Here is a 17,497-nt window from a genome sequence, read left to right as displayed (position 1 = left end):
AACAATCCTTCATACTCCTAATAGAGTAGATCACTAGAAGTGATCAATTATAAGCCCTAATAGGAAAACTTTATTACTATAGTAGTGAATCATTGTGGGTGTCATCCCCACCCTAGTTTTAACTTCTACTTTGAGGGTTTTTGGGTTACCATATCTTGTGTCTAAGTGTTATGGTATATATTTCTTTATTGTTTTATGTTCATGCATGGAAGTAGATTAGATAATCTAAAGAAGTAAAATTGAGTAATCTGAAGTGAGAAAAGTTTAAGTGGTTACTGATTCCCACCCCCCCTCTTAGTCACTTTCTTGTCATTACATTTCCAACACTCATTTGAAGAAATGTGCTCAAACAATTTTTTATTTCAATCAAAACATGTTGTATGAATTAAAAAACACGAGTTCACTTCTATTTATTTCCTCCATATTGAGTTACATATATATGACTTCAATTGTTTTAAATAGATGACTTCACTTTTTTTTTGAAATATATGAGTTTGGTTGTGTAAAATATAGGAGTTCACTTCTATCTAAAAGTTATTGGTGTGCACTTCATATTAAATTCTTTGTCAATTTGTAATGATATCCTATATTTTCCCATTAATTTTACATTCAGTAATGTTTAAATTAATGTTCCTATGTTTAATTAAAATTATTTAGATTTTTTTTCTTACAATATACTAACAAAATGTGTCATGACGTGAATAAAATGTGTCACAATAAACAAAATGGTTCATACTTACAACATGATAACATAAGAAGATAGCATAAACTAGCATGATAACAAGTCATAAAAATATAAAACATGGTCTAATATGTGATAACATGGTCTATGAAGTCATAAAAATATAATATAGATAACTTTCCTAATACAAAGTGTATCATAATAATAAAAATGTGTCATAAAAACACAATGTAAAGGTGCCAAAAGACCTAATATATCTAATCTATAGTCCTCTTTACTCTACATGAAGAGGACTCAAATGGATCATCATGTGTAACATGGCATGACTCATCATATAGGGCATCATGTGTCACATCATGTGTGGCATCCTGAGAAGACAATATGTACATAATTAATTGAAATGGGTTTCAATATCTAGTTTACAAATAAAATAAAATATTAAGCAATTATTTAAAATTTTACCATTTGAGATAGGTGTCCCTCTCTAATTGTAGGAGGTGCACTATCATAGGTACCAAATGTAGCGGTGGTCAACTCCTATAATACAATGCATAAATTTTTAAAATATGATAAAGATCATAATGAACTATATATAAATAACAATACTAACCTCAAAGGATGATGTATGTACCTCCATTTGGCTTAGTACTATACTCCCACCAATACTCATGGTGACATCCTCCTAAAATAATGGATACATAAACCTTGAGTCAAAATTATACATACATAAATTAAAAAGTACGTAAATTAAAAAATACATAATTTACACTATAATTTTTCAAAATAAAATCATATATATATCATACTTGAGTATTAGCCAATATCATAGATGAGTCTAAAGATATGCTTCTATCATGATGATCATATACTCCAATGGCCTACAATTACAAAACACAATGATGGATCAGAGTTCTAGATATAAGTTAGTAAGCATACATATGCAACAAAAAATCTTGAAAAAGTACATACAATATGTATTTGAGGCTGAACCTCACTACTAGAAACATTGACATGTCTAAAATGGCCAAAAGATGGACTCAAAAAAAGACTATAATGAGGCCTAGATGGAATAGTACAATCCATCCATTGTTCATTAAACCAGCATACATTATTATACATGAATCAAAGTTGAAGATATGTTAATAACAATGTGTACATAAAAATAGCAAAAGGTATTTTTCTTGAAAAGTTCATACCATAGGTGTTTGAGGTTGTGCCTCATTGGTGGATGGATCAAGACCTATAGAAGCATCCAATTGTGTAATTGATAACAATCCCTATAAAATCAAACAAAAATAATAAATGAGCACATGTCATTAAGTTCAAGTTCCAATTTACATTATTTTAAGTTTAATTCAAAGTGTATACTGTATGAGGCATGCCAATGTCTGAAGGTCTCAAAAAAAGAATATAATGTTTCCTAGGAGAAACAATATCATACATCCTCTATTAATTAAAAATCAACATACATTAATATGGTTAATACAATTATGCATATGTAGAAAGTATATAATGATGTACTTATAAATGTTAATTAAGTTTTTACCTATTGCTCTAGATTATCTACCTCCTCACAAAGAAAGTCAACAAATGATGACACATCAATATCATAACTAGCACCACCATGAGCAACATATGCCTCATTATCAAAATCACTACCCTCTGCAACATGGGCATCCTGTGTTGTATCTACATCACTCTAGGGGCCTCAGCATATATCCCCACAACTGGTATAAATGTATCCAAGGGGATGAATATCCCTCATCTACATCCACTATTGTACTAAATTGCCTAAAAGGGCACTCAATGAATTAAGAGAAGATGACACTACTTGATGATGGAGAGGCATTAGAATAATTGGTGTAGGAAGAGGAACAAGAGGCTAAGGAACGTTGGTGATTCCTCATATTATCACTGAGCTTTTCCCTAGGCCTATCCCGAGGCATCCCTCCACCAACCCCTTGAAATGGTTTTATATCAAAATAACTGGGTTTCAAACCTAATTTGTACTCTACCCATAATTTCCTAATAAAGTACATGGACACCTCATGATTAGTGTGTGGTGGGTGGTCAAATACCATCCAACAATGCTCTTGAAAATGCTCTAATATGTAGGGGTGTGTGCACCATCTAATAGAGATATGAGACTTCTTGTCACTTATCTCTTCACTTGTATTCAAGCTCATAAAATGTCTTTTTTAATGTCCTTTATTTATTTGCATGTCATGGACATGTCTATAAGAAAGGTCATCAGAATAGAAGGCACAGATGTTTTGCCTCCATGTTCTAAAGCTAGGTATGTCATAGTCTAAGTACTCTATAGGTCATACAATTACTTGCATGCTATTTGCAAGGCCAAGTAGTTGCAGGGAAGGGGGGAGGGGTCTCATACCCAAGAGTTTGTATATCTCACATGAGGTCATGGAGGTTGTGCCTCATGCTCTCTTGCAACTCCTTTGGGGTAGGTGGTGGACAAGGAATAGGTTGTCATGGAGGTGGGGGTGCAGGTTGGGGTGGAGATGGATAGGGCAAGGGTGGGGGTGGGTACTCACCAAATATGTCATCCATGAAATATAATTTACATAAAAATTCACAAAATTACTATTTAATTGAAAATATATAAAACATATAAATCTAATCACATGTCTTTAAAACTATTTAAACATCTTAAAATGCATGTCATAGTTAGGGTAAGGGTTTGAAATTATGTAATGGAAACCTATTTTGTCAACTAGGTTGGTACTAATGCTTAGTGTTAAGGTTATAATTAGTGTTTAACAGTTAAGCTTATGATTCAAGTTAGTAGTATAGTTAGTTTTATGATTATGCTTAGACTTTTGTTTCTAAAGTATTAGGGTTTATATATTATATTTTAATATTTATGTTTTTATTTTTATGTGTTTATATTATGTTTTCACTTTATTTGCACAAATTTTTCTTTTCTTTATATAATGTTTCATAAAATATTGAATTTTGAAAAATATTGAGATGATTAGACTAGTGGTTTAGGAGATTACTAGATTAATAAAATGAATCAATTCATATTTAAATAAAAACTAATAATTAGTGTGTCAAAAATACATATACATAATTCAAGTTACGATCAAGATTCTAACAACCTTGTAAATTTTATATATTTAGTTAAACCTAGTATTGTGGGTATATCATCCATAATGAATGAGAGATTCACCATATTATGACTTTTTATAAACTCACAGATGTGACCTTTTGACCATTGATGTTTTGGATAATGCATGCCTATGGCTATAGAAACAAACTCTGATATGATATTTTGGTTAGTGTTATGTGTTTCCAGTGATGTCAACCTTAAAGCTTACAATATGTATTATAGCATTTGATGATGAAAATGACTAGGAATAGTTAATAGTAGACATTAATTTTTGGTTTTAGTTAAAAATAGGTTTTATAAGAAGATCCAAAACCCCAAATAAACTAAAAAATTTGAATGATAACTCTAAATTAACAAAGTGAACACAAAATTATCTAACCCTAAAGATATAAATAATTCAAGCACGTAACTTAAAACCCCTTTAAAACATTGTACCAAATTCAGTCCTAATTCAAATAAATACTTATGTTTAGTGTTAGGCTTAGGGTTTAGGTTATGATTAGGATAACAATTAAGTTTATGACTTCAGTTAGTAGTATAGTTAGTGTTATTATTGTGATTAGACATTTGGTCCTAAGTGTTAGAGTTTATATTACATTTTGGGTTATGGTTACACTCGATATATGGATTAGGTTTTTAGTTAGGGTTTAAATAAAAAATCTCAATATAAATGTTGAATCCCAAATTCCTCATAACCAATAGTCCAAAATACTAAATCTAAATCTAAAAGAGTAAACCCTAAATCCTATCAAGTAAAAATAATCCTAAATAATGAACCCTAATTGGAAATGATAAACATGAACCCTAATTGTAAATGCTAAATCATAAATTGTAACCTTAATCATAAATGTTAAACCCTTATAATCCTAAATGCTAAACCATGATCCTTTAATGCTAAATGTTAAACTCTAATATCAATTTTTTAAAATCTTAATCCTAACCGTATCCCTAAATCATAATCCTAGGTAATTATAATCTAAAATTGAATAAAATCAGTGATACTAAATGTGAAACCCTAATCCTAAATGTTAAACACTAAACCTTAATCCTAGATCATCAAATGATAACTAGGGTTAGTATTTAAGGTTATTATTAAGATTATAGATTAACATTTAAGATTAATTTTTTTTAATTAGGATTATGATTAAGGCTTGGTATTTAATTTTAGCCCATTAGGATTTAAAACTATGGAACTTAACATTCAAAATTAGGTTTTACTAGATTGAGAATTAATATATGAAGGTTAAGATTTAGGATTTAACATTTTTTATTAAATTTTTTCCATTAAGGTTATAATTTAGCATTTAGGATAAGGGTTAGGCTTACATTTAATATTGTGATCTAGCATTTAGTATTAGGGTTATGGTTTAGCATTTACAATACAATTTTAGCATTTGTAATTAGGGATAGGATTATGGTTTGTTGTTGGCAACTATGGTTTAGTATTTAGAATTACCACAAGTTGTTAACAAATTTAAAATCATCGTTTAATATTTCATAACGTTATTTTATTTAGTTAGGGTTTAAATGGATTAGGGTTAAGTTCAGGGTACAAATTTACATTAACTTAAAGTCTTTAGTGTTTAAACTAATACAAAGGATCACAAGGACAACATGATATGAATGTGAATTTTAATGTTTTTTGGTTTTCTAAGTTTAGAATTTTCAAACTTGGATTTCTTTTGTGTGAAGAAGTTTATTTTTAATTTATTTGCATAATTTGTTAATGTTAGAGTAATAAACCATTTTCTTATTAATTTTATCATGTTAGTTTAATTATTAAGTCACTTATTATCTCTAGTTTACTTAAGCTAAACTTTGGGCATATAATAATTAATTCTTTTATTAATTATTATCATGCAACCTAGTTTTTTATCTTTAATGGTTTTGATCTCCTTTATAAGGATTGATATTTTTGTAATAATTCATTCATTCAATATAATTGCAATTTCTTTTTTGCACATCAAGAATGTCTCATCTGTGATCTGGGAATTCTAGCCTCCGTAGCTTTTGCTTCTCTCTTTCTATGATAGGTGTTTGCATGCAAGTTATTCTTGGGCATTATGGAGTTGATCTTTCATTAGATTCAACATGGTAACAGAGCTACAAATCTTCATACCCCTGTTCTATTTATGAGGTTTGACTTGGCTTTCAAATTTTTGTATTTTCTTTTAGAAGGTTTCATTTTTTAAATTTATTTTATATTAGATCTGGGGGATCACCTTTTTTGGGTGCACTTTGAGCCAAAACAGACCTTACCATTAAGCTCAGATAGCCCAAAAATCCTCATTTTCATATAAACTTTGTTCAATTTGGACATAGTTGGAATCTGAGGCCAAAACAAATTGCTCCCAAATTGGGCACATTTCTTGAGGTGGTGATTTTATAATTTTTTGGCACAAAAATTGAGCTAACTTGTGCATGTTGGCACAAAATTTGAGGTGCATTTGCATAGAAACTATGACACTTTAGCACAAAAACTAATATAATTTAGCATGGAAATCAAGATATTTTAGTATAGAAATCGAGGCATGTTGGCATAGAAATTGAGGCACTTCACCCTTATAACCCCTTTAGGCCTTGTTTAGACCTACCTTCACATTTTTGCTCATATATTGGCCATACAGACTTTGTTTTTTGCAAACAAGATATTGTCAGAAAGCTAGTTCCAAACCCATCATAGTGGTGACATGTATTTTTTAATTTTGATTATTTTTTGATAGTTTCTCTACTACCAAAGATAGGGGTTCTATTTTACACTCTGGGAGACATATCTTGAGCTTCTAATCTTCAATTTGAGAATTTTTTATATCATTGGAAAGGTCTTTCAGAGCTCTTTCTAGTGATGCTGGTTATTTTTTTAGATTTGGCTACAAGCACATTATATTCAGTAATTTGCATTTTTGCATTCTAATAGATATCTTGGTTGTTTTAGGTTTGGGTATTGATTTTGGTCCTTTCGATGATTCACCATGGGTTTTGTTATCTATTGTATCAGCCTTATGTCTCTTCTAGTCTATTTAGACATCATTTGTATGCATTCTTGCAAATGCACTATGATAAAGTGTCATATTACATCTGTATTTTTTTCAGTCATTTTTCCTTGTTTTGCCTTTTTATTCGAGTAGTGTCATCTAAGGACACTTTTATAGATTATTATTTTTTTGGATTCACAATATCTTGTGCCTTATTATACATACACTACTCTGATTAAAGTACCATGGGGGTTGGTTTTTTTCCTTTGTTTGTCATCTTCCTTTTTCTAGTGAGTATCCCTTCCATGACATTAGTCTCATGACATGTGTGAGATTGGTCACCTCAGTACACACATATATATTATTTTGTGCATCTTGATCATCATTCCTTGACATGCAATTTTTTTGGCCCACTTTTCTAGTTTCCTTTCACCTCACCCATTTCTTTGTTAGAGGGGGTTCTTTTGTTGTTTCTTATGTTTTCTTGGTTCAATGGAGTGAGATATATATTTAGTATTTGTTCCTATGTACTAGGCAAATGTAATGGTTGGGTACCTATGTATTTTTGTGAGATGGATCATCTACTATATAGACATTCTTCTATTTGTTCATACTTTGGTTGTAGCCTTCAATGTTTGATTGATCAGCTCTTTAGACTTTAATATTTTATATCATTTGTATCTTCAAGTTTAGTTGTTTTCCTTTGTGTGCCTCCTAATTTGAGTAGTGTCTTTTGAGAGCACTCATGTAGATTATAGTCTTCTCTACTTGGTCATGTTCTATTCTGGTGGAGGTTCTTCATAGTAGTAGTTTTGACAAAGTTTTTTAACTTCTACATGCTTCAATGATGTTCTTCATGATCATCTTTTGTTCCTATCTTTTGGGACATTGCCTAGTTTGGAGGCTTATTTAGTCCCTCACTAGTTCTTTTCAACATTATTTCTATCTCTTGTTGGAGTAGGGTTTGTCCCATGTGGTTTTCTCTATTTCTCCTCTTTTCAGAGATTTGGTTGTTCTTGGGTACCTCATTAGGCCTTGTTGTTGGTACCCAAATTTACTTTCAACCATAGTTTCTAGGTTTTTAGCTACTCCCTAAGTTTATCTTAAGGGGGTGTTAGAGTAATATAGTACTTTTTTATTAATTAAATCATATTGATTTAATTATTAAGTCACTTATTTTCTCTAGTTTAAGTAAGCTAAACTTTGGGCATATAATGGTTAATTCTTTTATTAATTATTATCATGCAACCTAGGTTTTATCTTTTAGGGTTTTGGTCTCCTTTACAAGGAGTGATCTCTTTGTAATAATTTATTCATTCAATGTAATTGCAATTTCTTTTTTGCACATCAATAATATGTCATCTGTGGATTTAGGAATTCTAGCCTCCATAGCTTTTGCTTCTCTCTTTTTGTGATAGGTGCTTGCATGCAGGTGATTCCTGAGAGATGTGAGGTTGATCTTTCATCAACTTCAAAAGTTAATTTGTGTTATATTTTTTTAAAATTTTACCTAATGCTAATGTTTATGTTTTCTACTTAAATTTTATATTTTTTTAATTGAAATTGAACCTATAGTTTATGTTTTTAGTATTAGTTGAGACTATGATTTATGTTTTTGTTTATAGTTTACCTATTCTATGTTTTATATACTAAATTTATCAAACAAAACAATGTCTAAAGTAAATACTATGCAAATATAGAATTACATATATAAAACTATTAATCGTGAAAAAATGAAAAAATTGATTGAATTTTAAAACTAAAAACTAAAAACAATGAAATAAAATAATATAAAGAAAATTAAAATATCTGGAAGAGTGAAAAACTTTGTGAGGGGGCGGTCAATAGGATGTCTAAAATTGAGCTCCCCTCTTCAAAAGTCACTATCACCAATACAAATGACAAAAAAATGCCCAAAAAAAATGGGATTTAAGTTTTTAAAAATCAGGCATCTGATATGTTTAAAATTGGGCACCCAATTTTAAAAATCCTATGCCTATTATGGTTCAGAAGCCTGATCTGTATTCAAAAATTAGGAATCTAATTTTTGAAAATGGATCAAGCTCTTGAACCATAACGGGTACTAGATTCTTAAAAATTGGTTGTCTGAATCTAAAGAAGTCTAATTCCGCAAAATGGACTTCCAAGGAATTGAAACTCATCTTTGTGCACTTACCCTTTACTTGCAAAACATATAACTCAGTCAATACTAACTCTCTCAAGAAATAATGTGTTCTTCATTCATCGAGTAACAATCACCTGAGCAATACTATAGTCACTCAATGAATATAGTCTTTGTTTATTAACCTTGTGACGTAGTTAAGCTTGTAATCTTCAACATATTGGAACAATACATGATTGTAAAATAATCAAACCAATAGTACATGATCATTGTCCAGATGGTGCAAAAGTTCCTAGGTTAGGTCCAAGAAGCCAAATAAGGGTCTAAGATATTGGATGGGACATAGACCTAGTAGGTAGGAATAAGTAGTCATGAGTGAGCAATTAGTTCTTTGGAAGTTGCATTTGTTGTCAATCAGGTGAAAATGGAAAAAAAAAAAAAAAAAAAAAAAGTATTTAGAGGGCCAAATAATAAAGTTAGATTAGGTAGACATGGGAATGGTCAAAATAGGGCTTATATGTCTTCCATTCATGTTTTGGAGTCATATGGTATAAAGTGCTAAAATGCAAAAATAGTCAATTTTGCAAAAAGTGCAAATTTTCTTACAAAATTTCAAAACTGGTTAAATTGGTTATTGGGAGGTTACCAACTCTTGGTATTTGGTTGAGTTAGATGGGTGATTTGTATATGAGGCCCTCTAAAGCATTTTTTATGGTACAAAAGTTTGGCATTGTACGACATCCTATAACAGACTAGAAAATGCATAACAGTTGGAATGAGAACTTGAGTTTTTTATTTCTATGTGATTAGAGTACAAAATTTTGGTTGCTAGATATTTTCTATTATGTTTTTTCTAAGATCTTCATTTTTGTAGGAGTTTCATTCAATCCATTTTATGTGAGAAATAAATGGTTTTGTAATCAAGTTGCTTGCTAGCTTATCTTGGGCAGTCTGAACAAAAAGATGTCTACCAACATTTCCCATGGTTGAAACCTCAAGAAACCCTTAGGAATGCTAGTAGACATACTTTAGGATATGTGGAAGGATTCATGGGATAAGCATTGAAGGGCCAAGCTAGTTCCTTGGAAGCCCTAAGTGAAACCAAAGGTTATTCGGCTAGAAATTGAGCCAAGGAGCAAGTGAATCTTGCAAGGATACTATTGTTTGAGATGAATGGGTGTTAAGACCTTATAAGGAATTGAGTGGAGCCACTACATATGGAGTGGAAATTCTCCAAGTCCCTTAGGAAGGTAGCAAGAGTGACTTATTTTCTAACTGGTATCAAAGAAAATTTGAGTTTAGGAATAGTAGTGCATGTTTGCTAGTGAGGGAGAAACCTCCATAGGATCCACCATGGTGACAAAAATGTGGAGTTCACTAAGAAGATTCAAGACTAGGATGAGGAGAATGTTGAGTTGAAGGCTAAGATAAAAACCTTAGAGACAACTCTTGAGAGAGAATCTCTCAAGATTAAAGCAGTGACCAATATGGTCAATCAATAGGAGGAACATAGTAGGCAGAAGCAGCAAGTATATGATGAAAAGGAGGCACCCATACCTGATCCTGAGATAGTAGAGTATCCTTTCCTTAGGGTTATCAAAGAATTAAATCAAAAGGCATTAGAAGAAGTACCACTTTTTTGTAGAAAGTTGGATACTAACCATGTCTTGGAATGGTTGGAAGGCATGGAGAACTACTTTGAAAGTAAGAATGCCACAAAAGCACAAAAGGTGAAAGTGGAAAAAGAAAGGATGAGAGAAGCAGCTCTCACATGGTGGAAGTTTATTCAATATGAAAGGGAGAAAGAGGGTAAAAATCCCTATGGAAATTGGAAGAGTATGGTTGGAAAAATACAACAAACCTACCTTCTAGAACACTTTGAAGTGCAAATGCACACTAAGAGATAGAACCTCAAGCAAAGAGAGAATGATGTGGTAGGTTATACTAAAGAATTCCACAAGCTATGCCTTAGGATCAAGGTGAAAGAAGCTTAAATCATCAAGGTAGCAAGATATGTCAATGGCCTAAGGTGGAATATTTAGGAGGAGATTCAGTTATGGACTGTTATCAACTAGCACTTAAGGTTGAAGAAAAGATAAAGAAGAAGCAAGACTTTAGTAGTAGAAACTAAGGTAAAGGCAAGGAATAGAGTAACCAAAGGGGGAAATTTGGTGGTGGAAGAGGCCTAGAAACTAGACCATAAGGGGATAGTAAGAAAAGTGAAGCTAGTGGTTCAAGCATCCCAAGGTGAGGATTCAATCAAAGAGGTAGAGGCATTAATAGTTTTAGGGGTAGAAGTAACAGTCAAGGCAGAGGACCTTTATATTTTGCCACCATAAAAAGTTACAACTAAAACCAACTTAGACATCCCTCTTATAGGTGTCCAGAGAAGACTTCCTCTTCAAGGGAAAGGAAGGTAGCCTAGCAGATCTAGTCTTATTGGATTCAGAAGAAGGAGAGAATCTGATGTTTAGGAGGACACTTATTAGAGATCCCATGAAGGAGGATCCAAGTCAAAGGAGATCCCTGTTTAAGTTCAAATTCAAGGTACAAAACAAGGTATGTAAGGTTATCATTGACTATGGTTCTACTAATAATATAGTGTCAGAAGAGGTAGTAGATAAGTTAAAACTTAAGAAGCTACCTCATAACAATCTTTATAGGGTCACATGGCTAAATAAGGGTCAACATATAGAGGTGAAAGAACCAGCATGGGTAGAATTTAATATTGGAAGATATAAGCATTGAGTGATTTTTGATATACTACCAATGGATGCATGCCATCTTCTTTTAGGGAGGCCAAGTCAATAGGAAAAAGATGCACAATATGATGGTAGGAAGAATACCTACAAGTTTAAGAAATGGGAAGAATCTTACACTATTCAATCCTTGTTGGAAGGGAAGAGAAATCCAAAGTTGGAACTTAATGGACTCATAGTAGGTGAGAAGGACTTCCTTAACACTATAAAAGAAGGGGAAGGCACATGGTATTCTATCATTGTCAAGCTACAAAATGCAAAGAGCACAATTAGATCACAGTTACCTAAGGAAGTGTAGGAATTGTTGAATCAGTTTGAGGACATTATAGGTAGTGGAGACCACACCTTGCCACCTAAAAGAGCTATAAGAAATCATATAGACTTCATCCCTAGAGTAGCCTTACCTAAAAAATTAGCTTATAAAATGACACCTAGCCTACATGAGGAAATTTCCAAGTGCAGGAGTTGTTGGACCATGGCTTAATAAGGAAAAGTGTGAGTTCATGTGCAGTACCAACTATTTTAGTTCCAAAGAAGGGAGGTATTTGGAGAATATGTATGGATACAAAAGAAATCAACAAAATAACTATTAGGTACAAATTTCCAATCCCAAGAATTGAAGACTTATTACATTATTTGGGCAATGCAAAGTAATTCACTAAGATTGACTCAAAAAGTGGGTATCATCAAATAAGGATTAAGGATGGAGATGAGTGAAAGACAAATTTTAAGACTATTGAAGGGTTAAATGAGTGGATAGTGATGCCCTTTGGTTTTTTGAATGCCCCTCCACATTCATGAGGCTCATGAATGAAGTGTTTATTTATTACTTCGGCTAAGTTTTTTTTAATTTACCTTGATGATATCCTAATTTATAGTAGTACAAAGGAAGAACATTTAAAGCATCTACGTCTAGTTCTGAAAAGGTTATCTAATTCTCAACTCAAAATTTAAAAGTGTGATTTCATAAAGGAGTATTTGGTCTACTTGGGTTTTGTCATCTCACAAGGGTAGCTCAAGATGGATCCTAGCAAGGTGGAGGCTATACTCAGTTGTCCAACACCCAAATCTGCATTAGAGTTAAGGAGCCCCCATGGATTAGCCATAGTCTATAGGAAGTGCATTTGTATTGCATAAAAATGTAACAACAAAATAAAAAATAAGCAACTAAAGCCTATTCCTACATATTCATGCAAACATCAAATATGAAAGACAACATGTAAATAATGATGGCATGAAATCAAAAGAGCTTAAACTATTCAAAATAGCACTAATGCAAACCTCATAAAATCACCAAATTATTGATGATTTCATTGTTGTGGGATGTGGTTTCTCACAAATCCTACAACATAACAATGGGCTAGATAGTGCTTGTGGAGATGAGGAGAAGGCTCTCCTTTTATAGGAAATGAGATGAAATGGATAGTTGAGATATAATGCAAGATGAAGGGCTAGGATCTCTCAGGATTAATGAGGTGTCCATGAGGTGGAGTCCAAGTGGACTCCATGTGGATTAGGGTTTTTGACCATTCAAAAGGGGAAAGATGCTCACTCATGTGGGAGCAACCTTTGATGTGATGGGTCAATGACAGGTGTAAGAGGTGTGAGAAGCATGGTTTCTCACACATGTATGAGACACCTTGATTATCATGTGAAAGGGGGACAAATGTGTAAGAGGTGTGGAAGGCATGAGGGGTATGGGAAGTGTGAGTGTTCCTCACACATGTGTGAGCACACACTTAGGATTAAAGGGGGATTAGAAAGGTGATTAGGAAAAGTAAGTGGGATTAAGTAGTGGGTAGGCTTAGAAGGATGGGTCAAGTTAGGAAAGTGAGGCTAAGTGAGGGTTAAAGTTAGGAGCCATGTGCTCAAATAGGATTATATTTAATATTTAATTCCAAGTGGACTTAAAAGGGATTAATTAATTAAACCAAGTAATTTACTTAATTAAACTGAATGGGCTAAGATGTAAGTGGGATGAGGGGAAATAGGCTAGGATTAGATAGACCTAAATTTATTTAAGTCAAGAAAAGGTAAATGTAATTAAATAAATGTAAATTTATTTAATTAAAGGTGGGGTAAGACTATGATTAAATAAATAATAAATATCTATTTAATTGGTCATGAAAAGGGTATTTGGACAATTTTAGGTGTCTACATTTTGCCCCTCCTTGATATAGCATTAGTAATGTTATATCAAATAAAAATAAAATATAGTGGATGGAAGGATAAGACTGGTAGCATGATGCCCCAATCATGGAAGGATGAGGAAGGATGACGAGGGCAGAAGGGTATGCCCCCTCGAGAGGACATGCAAGTTAGGAGAACATGGATGTTCTCTCAAAATGGATGGGAGGATGGAAGGGAGTGGGAAATGATAAGAGTGATAAAGTTATGCTGCAATGGTGTGAACAACCTAAGTTTGATATTGTATTCAAAACTATGCACCAAGGTATGAGGAACCAAGATGACAATGTGTCAAGTACATGATAAAAAGAGGTCTAATACAACCATATGCCTTATGAAACCATGATATGGAAAACCATGATTCCTTGGGACAATAGGATGAAAAGACCATGATAAATGTAGAAAATACTAATACATACAAGTAACAAGAAATCATGCACAATAAACCAAAAGAAAACCAAAACGTTGCCCCTAGTCAAGCCGAAAACCAATTAATGGATTGATTAAAGATGATTGATTGAGGAGGAAAAAGTTAACGATAAGTGCAATGCACATCTGAGGATTGGGAAGGAAAAATCCCATGATGATGTTCAAATATGGTCAATGGATTAACAACTAATTGAGTCAAATTGATGAATTGATTAAGGATTGATGTACAAGATTGCAAGATTAGATTGATTAGATTAGTATTGATTGCACAATGATTGAGATTTTTTTATGTTTTTGATTTTATGGAGATTTTGATGAATTGATTGAATTGAAATGTAAGTGGAAGAATGAACTTGGATGAGATTGGAAGAATGATGTGGATAGGATGAAGAATGATTAGAGTAGAATTTATTTGATGTGAAAGGATTAGAAGAAGGGAAAATTGATTGAATTAGAGGATAAATGAATTTGATTGAAGTGAGTGGAAGAATTAGATTAAATGTGATATGAATGAATGTGGGATAGAATTGATTGTGACCAATGACAACGGAGAGCCAAGGCATGGTAAATGAAGGAAAAGAAACATGAGTCGGTGGATGAAAGGAATGGTGAAAGGCTATGATGGGCCAAATGATATGGTGTCAAAAAATGTGGAGCCAAGGGACAAGTTTTGAAGGAGTCCAAAGGCCTTGTACCAAGGATAGGAAAATGGAAGAAAACATGATGGGAAAGGATGCATGAAAATGGAAAGATGGTACGAAGGCTAGCATATGGATGAGAGAAGGCAAGTGCTTTGCCAAAGCATGTATGAACATTTTGGTGGTGTTCCTCTAATAGTGATCATGAGCATGGGTATGAAAGTGGGATGAATAAGGGATATGGGAGGGAGGGTATGAAAAAGGGATATTGATATGAAGAGTATGGATGAAATGTGTGATATGAAGTGGATGCAATGGAAGGGATAACCAAGACCAAGGACATATGAAAGGGGGATGGAAGTATGGATGGAAAATGGATGAACATGACAAGGACTATGGGATGCAAGATATGGATAGAATGTCAAGATCAAATATATGGAAGGATTATGGAAATATATAGCAGAATGTATGGATAAGGCACAAGGGATATGTCAAGTGCATGTGGATGGATGAAAGGAAAGTGGAAGTCAAGATCAAAGATGGAAAAGGATGATGAACAGTAGATGGAAGTATGGAAGATATGTAAGGAAGAGTGGTATGGATGGAGATTGCCTCTAGTGTAGAGTACAAGTGGAAGAGGAAAGGTGAATGGATGTATAAGTGGAATTGTAAGATAATGGATAAATGACAAGAAAATGAAGGGAGGACTCAAGCATCTAGTTACATGAATGGGATCCCTTGATATATTTTCCTTTTCTTTTCCTTTTTTTTTATTTTCAAGGACTTTGTACTAGTTTCTCATAGATGTTGGAAGGATAGTGAATGGAGGATAATGACTTAGGAAAAAGGTTGGATTAAGGGGGTGGAGTGGGTGGGAGGAAAACATGGTTGAGGTATGCTAGGTTGGAAGACTTGTGAATGAGTGGCTGAAGGGGGTAGAAATATCATCATTGGCACACACCTTTAAGGGTGATGGAAAGGAGGAAATTGTGGAGGATATGTAGGAGAAAGTTTGGATTTTGGGATATAGGGACCCAAAATGGATGAAGGAGACAATGGATTTAGGATGGTAGATTTGGGTATATAAGGACCCAAAATTTAGAAATGGAAGCTTGGATGATTTATGAATGAGGGAAGCCTTTGGATTAGCAAAATCAGATGTCATTTTGAATCTTTCTTTGAGATTCATTGCTACATTAAGTAGCTTTGGGATCCACAAAATTTTTGCATTTTTTATTTTTAGCCTTTTTTGCCTTTGAGTTCTATTTTGGATCATATTTTTCTTTTATTGGACATGTCTTTTAGAGGGGACATGTTGATCCTTGGGCTTTTTTGGATTTTTGGTTTTATTCTCTTTTTCTTTGGCATCCAATTTGCTTCCATTGGCCAAGGTATGGGTGCATGAAGATAAATGGGGTGGAGAGTGTATGGGTGGTGAATGTTGTAAGGAATTCAAGGATGTGTGCCTTTTTTGATATTTAGTAGGACCATGAGGGGATGAAGTGTAAAACATGGATATGGTGCATGGTTTTATGTAAGGACCCAAAATGGATGGAATTGATGAAGGGTTTGGCTTTGGAACATAAGGACCCAAAATGGATGGAAGTGAGAAAGGAAGCAAATGATGGATATAAGGTCCCAAAATGGACTTGGAATATGGATAAGGGGAACATTTAGGTTTGGATGGAGGAATTTTGGATTTCAAAGGACTGGAAGGCATACCAACATCTTGAGACATTATTTCCTCAATGGGATACTTATTATTTTCAACACAAGATGTGAGTCAATGCATATGGGGTTCATGAGTGGATTGGGTAGGTGTGACAAGATCATGTGGAGGATTAGGATCATGAGGGAGATTATGAGAGATAATAGGAATTTGATATGGAGTGGGATCATGAAAGGAAAATGAAGGGATACTTTGATCTCGACTTAAACGAGGATCATGTAGTGGATTGAATGGATCATGAGATGGAATAGAATCATATAATGGAGTAGAGGGAATGGAACCATGAGATGGATGGATTTGATCTTGACATGGAGGAGTATTAGTGGATGGAGTGGAAGGAACCTCTTCATGAAGTGGAGGATCTATGGATGCTAACTCTTGAGATGGAGTGGAATCAGTAATGTGTGCGGTGCATGGAATGTCTTGATCTTGATTAGGAAGGGCGTCACGAGATGGACTAAGAGGGATAAATGGATCTTGAGGGATAAGGGAACGAAGGAATGGAGAAATGCTTGGATCCAGAGGAGAAGTGGAATATATAATGACATGCTTTGGAGGAAGGTCTTGAGATGGAATTGGGGGTATGATTTTGGGTGATTGGATCACTTTATTTTGAATTTTGAATGTAGAGAAGAATTCGGTGAGAAAAACCTATTACAAGGTGGGGATGATGTTTTTAGAGGATTAGGATTGTGTGAAGGTGGAAGTATGGGTAAGGGAATGGGATTATGGTTTTTGACATTAAGCTCAAAGTAGGAGGAATTGCATGAAGGGTTGGGGTTGGATGGGACATGAGGACTATTATCATCGAAACATGGGGGAAGAGGACATATGGCATGGAAGGTG

This window comes from Cupressus sempervirens, chromosome 4 (assembly GCF_028749045.1).
Source record: "Cupressus sempervirens isolate cs-2001-9-10 chromosome 4, ASM2874904v1, whole genome shotgun sequence".
Taxonomy (NCBI): domain Eukaryota; kingdom Viridiplantae; phylum Streptophyta; class Pinopsida; order Cupressales; family Cupressaceae; genus Cupressus; species Cupressus sempervirens.
Note: the sequence above shows the minus strand (reverse complement) of the source record.